Here is a 10,882-nt window from a genome sequence, read left to right on the forward strand (position 1 = left end):
CACTAAGAAGACTACTGAAGCATTAATGATCTTCTTGTAGACACAAGGTTCATCAACGTTTTAGTCAAAGTCATACGACTTGATTGCAGTATCAAACTGTATGTTCCAAGATCGAGACCCCTATTTCAGTCTATAAATGGACCGATTCAGTTTGCAAACCTTGTGCTCTTTACCTTGGGCTATGAATCTCTTGGGTTGCACCATGTAAATGGTTTCCTCAAGATTGCCATTCAAAAATGTCATCTTCACGTCCATTTGCCAAATCTCATAATTATAATAAGCTGCAATGGACATGAGGGTGTGGATCAACTTTAACATGGCAACAGGCGAGAAAGTCTCCTCATAGTTAACTCCCTCTACCTGGGTATAACCCTTTGCCACAAGTCGAGCCTTAAAGATCTGTACCTTCCCATCAATACCCCGTTTGCGCTTGTAGATCCATTTACAACCTATAGGTCGAATCCCATTAAGCTGATCTACAAAATCCCATACTGAGTTAAAGTACATCAACTCCATCTCGAGATTCATGGCCTTGATCCATTCATCTCGGTCAACATTCTCCATTGCCTTCTTATAAGGCAACAGATCCTCAGCGTCGCCATCTACTATCATAGCAAGGATTTTCGTGAAATCCAGATAGTGAACGGGTGGGTTTACAACCCTCCCACTACGTCGAGGTTCCCTCAACTTTTAAGGTGAAACCAACCTACTGGATGAACTCCCATCAACAACTTTTGCTGATGTAGTAAGCTCTTCAACAACTCTTGTTGAAGTTTCAGTAGTTTCATTGAAAAGCTCACGCAACACGACTTTGCTTTGTGGACTGTGCTCCCTTATATGATCCTCCTCCAGGAAAGTAGCATTTGTTGAAACAAACACCCTATTTTCCGTCGGATCATAAAAATAACCCCTTCGTGTACCTTTGGTGTAGCCTACAAAGAGGCATAACCTCGACTGTGGTTCCAACTTCTTGGGATTAGTCTCAAGCACATGTGCAGGGTAACCCCAAATGCGGAAGTAACATAAACTAGTTTTACGTCCATTCCACAACTCCAAAGGTGTTCTTGCAACACTCTTGGAGGGAACACAGTTGAGTATGTATTCCACAGTCTCCACTGCGAAATCCTAAAACGAGTCCGGTAAGGAAGCGTAACTCATCATCGAGCGAACCATGTCTAACAAGGTCCTATTTCTCCTATCCACTACACCATTCTGCTGAGGTGTACCCGACGTTGAGAGTTGGGAAACGATTCCATGTTCTATCAAATAGTCCTGGAATGTCGAGTCCAAAAACTCTCCACCTCGATTCGATCGAAGTGTTTTAATCCGTCTATCTAATACGTTTTCAACTTCAGCCTTGAACTCTTTGAACTTTTCAAAGGATTCAGACTTCCGTTACATAAGATAAACATACCTGTACCTGGAGTAATCATTGGTGAAACTGATAAAATACTCATAGCCACCTCGAGCTCGCACATTCATAAGACTACAAAGGTCAGAATATACTAACTCAAAAGGCTTCTTGGCTCTATAACCTTTTCCAATAAAAGGTCGTTTAGTCATCTTACCCTCAAGGCAAGATTCGCACACTGGTAAAGAATTTTCTTTTAACTCACTTAGAAGTCCATTTTTCACCAATCTCTCAATCCTATTGAGATTTATGTGCCCTAAACAGCTATGACGACGTGCTTACTGCCTACTCACATCGTCATATCACCAGCCTCTAGCTGTCGCCAAGATCTAATCCCCTAAATAGAAGAACAAACATGGTTAGTGGCACCCAAATCAATTATCCAGGCAGAATCATCATTCTCCATTAAACAAGTTTCAAGTACAAGTAAATCACATTTACCTTTATCAGCCTTGGCCTTAGCCTTGACTGCTTTCTTCTCTTTCAGATATCGAGCACAATTTCTCTTTCAGTGTCCATCTTGGTTGCAGTGGAAACACTTTCCCTTAGCAACCTGTGGACGCCTCTTTGAGGCAACAGACGGTGGGTTAGCAGACGTCTTCCCTTTTTCCCTTACCACCCTTCTTCTTCTTCCCCTTTGTAGAGTTAGAAGTGGAAGGTACAAACTTCATTCCTGAGGAACCTCTAAGGAATGTCCTGGAGGATGAAGCAACATTTGCCTCACCCTTCTGTCTCTCCTAACTTTTCAGTAAAGATTGGTATGTCTGCAACTCGTTGAGGAGAGTTGTAAGGTTATATTTCACTTTGTTAAGAATCACATTACTAACAAAGTGCAAGAAGCTCTCCAGCAAAGAATGCAAGATGATGCTAACCTAGTTGTCCTCATTGATGGTAGACCCATTCAACTCCGCCACATTAAAGTGGACCATCATTTTAAGAACATGTTCACAAACAGAGGTGTCTTCTTCCATTTTGGAGTTGAATATGTATTTAAGAGCCTCATGCATAAGCTGTTCAGACAGTTGTCCAAACATCTCCCGCAAGGACTCCATGATCTCTCGCGCTAAGACCATATGCTCATGTTTCCTTGCCAAGACTTTAGAAAGACTTGTCAAGATGTAGGCTCGGGCCTTTTCATTCTCCCTTGTCCATCGCTCATATGCCTCCCGAACATTTTGAGCGGCATTAGGAGCTAGAATAGGAGGACAAGCCTCTATGAGAGCGAACATGAGATCCTCGATAATCAAGATCGTCGTGATCATGTGTTTCCATGTTGCGAAATTATCGCCGATAAGATTTTTGGCGCTTAGCAATGCTAACGTGGTTGTTACCATTTTGAAAAGGTTGCTAAAAATACAAACAAAACTTTATTAGTTTTTGCTAAAGCACTTTTAAACCAATCATTTTGTAAAACAGTTTCAAGTACCTTAAGTTATAGACTTCTATTTTGCAATGATGCCTCAGTGAGGTAGGACAAACGTCACCGGTGGGGTGATTAGTTGCCCCTTTGCTGGGATGAGACATTCTCAGCCATTAGGAAGAACCAACTCTTGGAAATGAACCTAACAGGCACCATTTTTCCGTCCAGAATCGTTAACCTTTAACTATCCCGCATAAGTTTAACCCCTCGCTTTCGATACCAGAGTTCTGCCCTAATAAGCCCACGTAGGGAAGAAGCAGATTAGGACAAGAGACTAAGTTACCTTATCCTCTTACAGGAGATTAAATAAAGAAACGTGCAAAACTGTCATCCTTTAGGGGAACACTCCCAAGGTGCCTCGAGGTGATGTGTAGTAACTTTATTCAACCTAACGAGGGAGACCAGGGGATATGTTGTCGCACTTCCCGCTCCCACTTACTATGAACACTCTCTCCATCCACCTTGATATTGACCTACCCAAACACCATTCGTTAGGGGGGACACACCAAAGGTGCCGCGAGGCTGAGGGTAGATCTCACAGTGTAGACTATTTAGGAGAAACGTGAAAGTTTTAAGTGAAGTATCTCATGCCCCAAGTACCTCCCACTGAATGTTCTACCTAGGGGTTCATTAACCTAGACAATTCGGCTACTGATTTTAGTCTAAGTTGTCTTTTTAAATTTACTCATAAACAACGTTTGTCTACGAAATATGAACAAGTTCAAGTAGTCACATTTAAATACTTTAATGGACTGTCCTTAACTTGCATGCATGCATCAAATCTATCTAATTCACCTTTCCAGGTAAGTTCCCAGGTAGGGGTGTTACGTTTCCGTCAACTTAAATACCCCAGTCTAGACAGAATCCGCCTTAGACAAAAGGTCCCTTATAGATAGATTTGCCACACTTTAACATTTTATTAGTAAATTTAATCCTATTAAACTGATTAAAAGATTAAAGCCTTAGGGTTGCTAATCGTATTAGAACTGTGATCTTAGGTCTATGTTATCCAAGTTTTAAATACTTTAAAACATTGAATTAAACCTAAGTGAGCGTGTATGTCTTTCTTATTTCTTTTAGTTCTAATTTCTTTTTAATTTTAAAAAGAAACAACTAAAAAACATTATGCATAACAATGTGTTTATAACATTTATAAAGTAACCTATGTGTCATGTTTCATGCAATTTTCGGTCATTACTATATATAACTTTTATATAGCATGTAACAACCAAGAAAACATGTTATCATTCACCCTTATACTATAACAATTATAATATAAAGATGATGCATGTCAATGCTTTTTATGCATGCATAAATATAACTCTTATATTATATGATGTATGAGTACTTTTACATAATTAAATCATACTTCTCTAAATTATAACAATTACAATAAAGAAATGATGCATGACCATTGCATAACCTAAGGTGGGATTTACGATATGTGTATACCATATGATATATAAAAAACATACATCGCATGTAATAAATAAAGGATTAATGGATCGAGATGAGCCTTTATAAAAACCAGAATGAAAAAATCCTATCTATTACATTTTTTTATCGAGCAAACCAATTCACAGGCGAACCGGGTCTTGAGCTGCCAGGAGAACTCTATCGTGTAGTAAACTCTGTAGGTAGACGATCGTCCAGCGCGCACTAGACGATAGGAGCATAATTAAACGATCGCGTAGACGACGATGAGACTGCGAAGCCTGATCATCTATGCGATCGCTTAACGCGACGACAGATAAACGATTTACCTCGTGTTACTAAGCGATCGTTTAGTCAGATACTAAGTGATGAAGCTTGCTGATCTAAACGATCGTCCAGGGCGCACACACGTTAAACGATACGCGAGCATCTCATCATGTACACGACCCGATACTCAACGATCGCGTACCCGATCGTCAAAACAATACGATCAACTCTTGATCGCATACCCCATCGTTTAATCGATGCGTTCAACAGCGATCATATACTCCACCATCTTTACGATGCGATCAACAGCAATCGCGTATCACATCTTTTGCACGATGCGATCAACCCTAGATCGCCTCCTTCCTCGAAGAACCGCAACACTTGCCCAGAACTTCTTCGAACTATTCAAAACTTCAAACAAACTTTGAATAAAGACTCGATAACGATTATTAATGCCCAAAAACGCAGGGGGCCTGTACAAACAATCACAAATGTAAAAGGATTTAAATCAAATCGAGGCTAATCATCCTGAAAACATCCATTAATCCGCACATCCACAACAAATTTAACCATTAAACAGTGAAGAAATGCACCCACCATGAATGTAAATGTCATTTCATTGCAACATATGAAATCGGAGTATCAAAACCTGGCTCTGATACCAATTGAAGGATCTCTTACCAAAGAGTTCCATGAGCGTGTTTGGATCGCTCCGATCTCATAGTGACTGAAATACAACAATATACATTCAAACGTACAGTTATGCAAAGAAATAGTAATTATCGGCATGCTATGAACAACAAAATAACAAGGGAATGAGTTGTCATACTAGTTGAAGATGTTCCTCAAACTTCGGTACTCAATGCAATGGAAAACTCTACCCGATCAACCAACACCCGAACAAATGCGTCGACTGTAGCAGCATGAAAAACCATGAACTCACGAATGCAACAGGGATGACACCACCAGAAAAAGCCTCAGGTATTCTCAGAGTGGGAACCCAAAGCGTGGTCTTTTGTGAATTTGGTAGAGGAAGGAGCAAGTACGGATCATGTAGGCGATAAGCAAGTGGAAGGGAAAAAGGCGCTATCGTATAACAAAATGCTTATCGTTAAGGAGAAACTACACGATCGTGTACGTTTTACTGAACGATCGTTTAGGAAATGGTATTCGATCGTGTAGATTTTACTGAATGATCATTTAGGAAATGCTATTCGATTGTTTAGCAAACTCGGCACACACTACGATCGCTTAGAAAAGCTATCCGATCGAGTCGGAACTAGTGTGCAATCGTTTAGGCGAAGAGTGACTATCGTATAGGCTCTCGAAATTCTTAAGCAATCATTTACTATTCACCAGCACGCTCTCTTGATTTCTTTTTGGACGACCGATTCAAAATGAAAACTATTTTCATTTTAATTCATCAGTTACAATAACCGATGTTGCCCCACTAACCCACGTCCAAACGTGATTTTTGGGTTAATTATCATATAATTAACCAACTAAAATATTAAAAAATATAAACATATGATATTTTTAACCGATAGTTTGATATCACATATCTACTATAATATTTTCTCTTCTACTTGATATAAATCATATTTATATCTAATTTCCTCTAAAATAATGTATCTCATACCTTTAGCCAATTATATCATATATAATTAACCAGTCCAATTATATCATATATAATCGAACTTCCTCTTGCAATTTGAACATTTTAAATTAACCCAAACACTGGTTCTCGACTTTATCCAAGCTACCCAGGGGACCTAATGGACCTCTGGCTCGAAGCTTCAATGGTCCGTGAATAGCTGACTAAACTCTTTAGCCACGAGATCCACCATCCGTTAGCTGTCAGGCATTCCACTAAAGACCAACAGCTGAACTCTTCTTACCACGGATATATTTCTGTGTCCATCGGATATAACCAATCATGAGTACGATGACCCTTCACAGATGCTCGTAAGTACAGTTGGGCCAAATTACTGTTTTTCCTCTGTAGTTACATCTCACTCCTCAAGTACCATCGATTCCTCTAATGAACAATACAACATAGTCCAATTATGTGTGAACACCTCTCGGGCTAAGAGAAGGTGTGTGGCGTCACATCGTTCAAGCCTTGGAATCATCCCTTAAGGGAGCTATCTATCTATTTACCCCTACTTCGGGGAAAAGTGAATTCCATCTTGTGTAGCTGAGTTCCCAGCTTTCAAATCAGACGAATCCCCAAAATGGTAGGTTTGAATCGGCGACCTGGCTACACACACCCATACAAATCAAAGGACCGCCCTCAATGGCAGGAGTTCCCAACTCAATCAGGATTGAGGTCATGTTACCTATAGTCATCCTAGTGAAGTGAAGTCTCTGTCATGAACGGTATTATATAACGAGACGTTAACACTTCGTGGTCAGGTCTTATACAAACTCTTTATATAGGACACCCCCACTCGCATGTCCCCAACACGAATGATCAGGATCAGACCATCTGTGACAAGTCATAACACTTGTGACCATTCCATAAAGCGGGCCGCATCCGTAACGTTACCAGGATAAGGTTTCCCTTCATATCCATATACTACAGACCGTTTTGGTTATCACTCAAGACATGATCCACTTGTATGTCATCACATGCATGCTTGAGTCACATACAGATAACCAGGGATTTTATGTTTATTGGTTTGTGGTAAAGCAAATAAAACAAGCAACTGAGCAAAATATAAAGAGTTTGTATAAGACCTGATGACGGGAAATTAGATGATGGGAAATTAGAAGTCAAATTATTTAACAACTAAAATCCCTTGGACGCAATATGTGATGCATGTTCTTAAGATATGCGTTGATAGTCATGCATCGATGGTCATGCATTAGAATGATAATGTGTTAACGAATGTATGCAATGACCATGTGTCCTGTCACAAGTTTTCTTGCGCTCATGCCAAGTATAACGCGAATGCAAGTTTCTCGGGTGATTCGAGATCACTCAGGGACTTATAGCAAAATGAATGTGGTGATGTGCATGCGACAGTTTAAATAAAAGAATGATGGAGGGGTTGCTAAGTTAATCCTACTCCTACTCCTAACTAACAGACAATGCAATGAGAATATGCATGAGAGGTAGAGACATGAAAACTCTTGACATGAAATAAATGAATGGGAAAGATAGATAAAATACGAAGATGTTTTCATTGCAACCCTTAAGAGTGACCGTTAGGGCAACCTTAGTCAACGCAAGCCATGCAATCATGCTACACACACGTGAACCTAACTCTAGGACGTATGCGGTGTATCTACGATATTGTCGAGAATCCTATGCCTGCCTAGACCTCCATAACCCACTCACTAGCTCTCCCCGCATGAACATGGTTGCCGCATAACACCTTATCCTACTTCCTGGACGCATGTAATATCCTATCTGTAGGGTGCATACGCTATGTGATAGAAAATGGAGCTTATCCCTAAGTTCCCCATTCTTGCCTATGCATTCCAATCTGCTCTTCTGAGTCTTAGATTTGGGTTTTAGACTACTCTCCCAAGTATGCCTAAATGATGAATGAAGCGCTCATAGGACAAGGTAACTGCATGAACTTTGTTAACCTAAGATTGTTCCTATCCCTAGTGATAATGCATACATTACTTAATGCGACCAACCACTTACCCTCCTGGGCAGTTGGTTGTCGCTGACTTTACTCATAGACAAGCACTACGTTAGCCTATAGATAGGCATTGTCATAGCTTCACACTAAGCAAATAAGGTTACTCACATACTCACGCAACGCACACCTCTCGGTGGGTTGCTACATGTTTCATATCCTTAATCCACATGACTAAGTATGTGATACCCAAGCAATCTCACTAAGTGTTGTAATGAAAATAAAGATGCTAAGTAAAGAAGATGAAGATAGAATCGAAGAAAACATAAAAATGTATTAATTCCTTAATCATAAAATGTATACAATACAGTATAAGAAAGAAAGGAAAATGGAATGACCAGCTGGAAGCAAAGACTTACTTCCAACGGATGTGCGTCAAGGCTATCAGTGGTGCCATGGATGGGCGATAGAGCTGACTCTCTCGAGATCTAACTCTGGTTGAAGGCTCCGGTCGTCACTCGGAATGGATAAAGAAGGTGAAGAACTCTTAGGCATCTTTTAACGCATTTTGTCTGGATCATAAGGATCCGCCCTAGGCGAACCTCAGGCGAAAACCTTGGATAACTTGAATTTCTGCTCATCGGCTTCTATTTATAGAGCTTGGCTGGCCGACAACATTAATGGACTGTTCTGATTCTGACATTCGGCACGTTAGTTCTTTTCTGAACCTCTACCGCTAAAGGCGTGGTAGGTGAAATGTCAACATCATGTTTTGATTTTCCTAAACTAGATGCGTTGATGCGTTCATTCCACCAACCTTGCGTTGATCCCTTTATCATGCATTATCGCGTAGCCGCAATCATTCAGTGACCGCATTCGCTAAATACTGCAACTCTACACGATGACCACAATTGCTTGACGAGTGCAACTCCCATGCGATGGATGCATACAGCTGATTACCGCAACATCCATGCGTTGATCGACATGTTCGCCTTTGCGATGGAGAGTTTCTCTGCATGCAGTCGTCTATGTGGTGGTCCAGTTTCTGCGTTTGCGTCCACTTCTTGTATTAGCTACAAAAATAGAATATTGAATGCATAATAACACATAATAACGGGTTAGTCGAGATTCACCATGCTGATCGACGCAAGCTCACTTTCTCGTGAATTCCTAGCATGATTGTCGTATATTCTACTTAACAACCTTCATAATTCTAAGTAAAAGACCTAAGATGACATGCATTTCTGCATGTCATCACTCCTAAATCAGACAAATCCCTAAAATGGTAGGTTTGAATCGGTGATCTAGCCACACGCACCCATACAAATAAAAGGACTGCCCTTAATGGCAGGAGTTCCTAACTCACTCAGGATTGAAGTCATGTTACCTATGGTCATCCTAGTGAAGTGAAGTCTCTATCATGAACGGTGTTATATAACGAGATGTTAACACTTCGTGGTCAAGTCTTATACAAATTCTTTATATAGGACACATCTGCTCGCATGTCCCCAACACGAATGATCAGGATCAGACCATCTGTGACAAGTCATAATACTTGTGACCGTTCCATAAAGCGGGCCACATCCGTAGCGTTACCAAGATAAGGTTTCCCTCTTATATCCATATACTACATACCATTTTGGTTATCACTCAAGTCATGATCCACTTGTATGTCACCACATGCATGCTTGAGTCACATACAGATAACTAGAGATTTTATGTTTATTGGTTTGTGGTAAAGCAAATAAAACAAACAACTGAGCAAAAAATACAAGATATGAAGTAAATATCATATATTAACAACACAAGCGTTAGTACAAACTGTTTACAAACTATAGGACACGAGACTTTAGGGCATCAACCCAACAAACCCTTCACAAGTTGCTCGTGATAACGGCTAGGTTAAATCTTTGTTTTACCCCCGAAATCACCTCTTGTTCCTTAAGTTCCACCGATCCCCTAATGAACAATTGATTTATGATTTAATCAACAAATCGAATCCCTCTTAGGCCAATGAGAGGGTGAAGCCTTTTGTTCAAGACCCAGAATCAACACTTAAAGGGAACAACCTCTCTACTAACCCTAATCAGGTAGAAGTGAATTCCCTCTTGCACCCTATGTTCCCAGTTATTCATCCGATCTTATCCCCAAAATGGTAAGCTTATTGAGCAGAGACAATTGGTCTACTTTCACCGTTTGCAAATAAAGGATAATCCTGAACAAACAGGAGTTCATAGTTAGCTCAAGATTAAGGTTAAGTTACCTAGGTCATCACTTTGAAATAGTCAGACTTAAACAGTAAACAACGTTATAAAGTAAGAATGATTAGTTTTGTGGTCTGATCTTGCACAAAACTCATTTGCACAGGACACCTCCACTCCTCATGTCCCAACATGAACGAATTAGGATCACTTCGTTTGTAGCACTTTACAATTCTTTGTAACAACTGTAGAATAGGTCGCATCTAATAGTGTTACCAGAATAAGGTACCCAACCTTATTCATATACTATAGATCATTTTGACTATTTATTTAAACCTGATCCACTTGTATGTCTCCACATAAAGTTAAAGTACTCATATAATAGTTAAGGGACTTAGGTTTATTGGATTTCTAAAAACAATAAATTCAATAATAACTTTATTGAATTCTCAGAATAAGTTCTAATATTTACAAACATGAGTTTTAGGACATAAAACCCAACAAATGTTACATTGGGCAAAGTTAATAAATACTTAGTAAAAATAATTAGCATTAT

The sequence above is a fragment of the Benincasa hispida genome, chromosome 1, assembly GCF_009727055.1.
Source record: "Benincasa hispida cultivar B227 chromosome 1, ASM972705v1, whole genome shotgun sequence".
Lineage (NCBI taxonomy): Eukaryota > Viridiplantae > Streptophyta > Magnoliopsida > Cucurbitales > Cucurbitaceae > Benincasa > Benincasa hispida.